A 2,849-nucleotide genomic window follows, 5' to 3' on the forward strand; every position below is an offset into this window, starting at 1 on the left:
CCCAGTGTGCAGCCTGGTGCTGCCTGAACAAGCTCAGCCCAGCTCAGTGGACCCCAGTCGTTGTCCTTGCTATGCAGGAGGGTCCTAAACATTTGCAAGATCCAGGGCAAGAGTCCACACGCACGCTCTCCCACCTGTGTGATTCATCCTTCGCCTTGTTCAGACAGGAATCCCAGCATGATCAAACTAAGGTGCATGCATTTATTTACTTGGATTACTTATTTATTTCCATGGGACCAGTGCTCATTAAAGGTGGAAACTATTAAGGGGCCTGGCACATTCTCTAAAACAAGGCATTAGCAGCATTTTGCCTGTTTTCCACCGATATTCTAAGTGCTTAAGCATCGATAATAGATGCTATTCATCAGGGTTTGTTTGCTAATAGAATTTGTTTCCATAGAAAGTAACTAAGTCAGATACTGAAGTTTTTATGCCAGGAGCTCATCATCCCTATTCTGAAGTTTTAGAAACAACCCTTTGTAATGATATCAAAGTTAGTTATTTTCAGGCAAATTGCAATACTTACCCCTTTCTTCATCGCTTTCTGAAATGCAGGGTCATTACTTCACTACCAGGGTCATTCAAAGGCATAAAATCAAGGTCAGCAAATAAATATGGGTTACTAATGCTTACTTTTGTATATACAGTTACATCATTGTTTTACTTTACATAGCGTTGACTATGATTTATAGATTATGTAAAATATAAAATTTCTATCTTTCTATTTGAAATATTCGTAGGATAGAATCATCAACAAATGTGTTAATAAATACTTTGTCTCTCAAATTAGGTAGGACTTAAACCCTGATGCCTGGTTGGAGAGGACACAGGGAAACCAGCCCTTTCACGCCCTGTTTGGGCCTGTAGGTTTTCATAGAGCTTCAGAGGATAATTTTGCTCAGTGTACAAAAAATTTTGAAGCATGTAACATGCTTCTAGAAATTTGTTCCAGGTGAGGAAGCATGGATGTGCACAAATATTGAGCTAGGATGCACCAAATAATGAAAAATTAAAAGTATGAAACATTTAATAGGTGGGGATTTAAGTTAAATTACAGTAATACACAGAATGGAACAAATGATCAATAAAAATAATTAAAATATGTAATGTCATGGGCATTTTCATAAAAATGTATTGGAAAAATAAGTTTCAAACACTGTGATATTACTTTTGGGAAAAAAAATGATCTCTATCAAAGACTGATGAAGTATTTATTAAAATGTGAACAGTATTTGATCCTGTAGGATTCTAAAAGATTTTGATGGCTTATATTGGTTTTTCTGAATTTTCTACCAAAAAAAGGTATTATTTATGTAATACAAACAAATCTCAATTGAATAATTTAATGAAAAAATATGCATTCAGGATGGAAATGGCAGGGCTGACAGCCAGTGGAGATACCCTGGAGAAAGACTAGGCAATGGGAAGCTGTCTTCTGATGCTTTAGACTTGGCATCTGTATGTACGAATCTGTTTGGTCTCCTTGAAGTTAAAATATTGCCACTGAAAAATGTCTGATATTTGGAGGACTATGTGTGTATGGGTGAGTGCACATGCCCTGGAGTTGGCATTAATGTTTTAATTATGTAAAGAATTAATTTAGTATAAATGCATCTTCTGCCCTTGGCATGTGTGTGCTGGCTAAGTGCCAGCTAATTCATATTTTAAGACAACAAGTTTCCATTTCCCAATGGGGAGGACAGGCTTGCATCTTCAAAGATGTAAACTTCTAACTTCAGAGATAAAAGCCATAGCACGTTGGGATGTCACAGGTTTTGATGTAACATTTATCTGAAAGTATTTGATTTGCATTTCAATTTAACTAAGATATTTATATTCCCCCCCCCCTCATTTTTTCTACTGATGGCCAAGGACAGGAACCTCCCCCCACCCCCTAACCGCCAATACTCCAAAGACAGAGAGAAGAGAGAAATTTATTTGCCATAAATCTTTCAAACATAAAGAAAAAGGAGGCTTTGCAGATGCCGCCACTCCGAAGCCGCCCGTGATCAGCCATGGTGAACCCTACCGTGTTCTTCGACATCGCCGTCGATGGTGGGTCGAGTCTCTTCGAGTTGTTTGCAAAGTTCCAAAGACCGCAGAAAACTTCCGTGCTCTGAGCACTGGGGAGAGAGGATTTGGTTATAAAGGTTCCTGCTTTCACAGAATTATTCCGGGATTTATGTGCCAGGGTGGTGACTTCACACGTGATAATGGCACAGGCGGCAAGTCCATCTAGGGGGAGAAATTTGAAGACGAGAACTTCATCCTGAAACTTACAGGCCCTGGCATCCTGTCCATGGCCTAACACAAGCGGCTCCCAGTTTTTCATCTGCACTGCCAAGACCGAGTGGTTGGATGGCAAGCATGTGGTCTTCGCCAGGTGAAAGAAGGCATGGATATTGTGACGGCCATGGAGCGCTTTGGGTCAGGAATGGCAAGACCAGCAAGAAGATCACCATTGCTGACTGTGGACAACTCTAATGAATCTGACTTGTGTTTTATCTTTATCACCAGACCATTCCTCTGTCGCTCAGGAGAGCACCCCTTCACCCTGATTTGCTTGGAATGTTCCATAATCTTTGTGCTCTTGCCAGTTTATTGGGTTCCATAATTTCCTTACCCCTTCCCAGTCTGGCTGGATTGCAGAGTTAAGTTTATGATTATGAAATAAAAACTAAACCGTTCTCTGTCAAAAAAAAAAAAAAAAGAAAAAAAGAAAGAAAAGAAATAAAGAAAATAAAAGGGAAGTTTGGCTGTGTTTGGAGACATAACAAGAGCAGAAATGCCCATGCATTAATGGAGGGTCTCAGGCAAGTCACAGTCTCACCTAAGGGCAAGGGCCACAG

General features: G+C 39.9%; 1 pseudogene across 1 annotated transcript; it reads left to right on the forward strand.

The window, feature by feature from the left end:
- Positions 1–2,015: 2,015 nt before the first annotated feature.
- On the forward strand, positions 2,016–2,484 carry LOC308248514 (peptidyl-prolyl cis-trans isomerase A-like; annotated as a pseudogene). The gene has a single exon. The product of its transcript is annotated as a peptidyl-prolyl cis-trans isomerase A-like (transcript).
- The last annotated feature ends 365 nt before the right edge of the window (positions 2,485–2,849 follow it).

Source organism: Plecotus auritus, assembly GCF_963455305.1.
Source record: "Plecotus auritus genome assembly, chromosome: 5".
Taxonomy (NCBI): Eukaryota; Metazoa; Chordata; class Mammalia; order Chiroptera; family Vespertilionidae; genus Plecotus; species Plecotus auritus.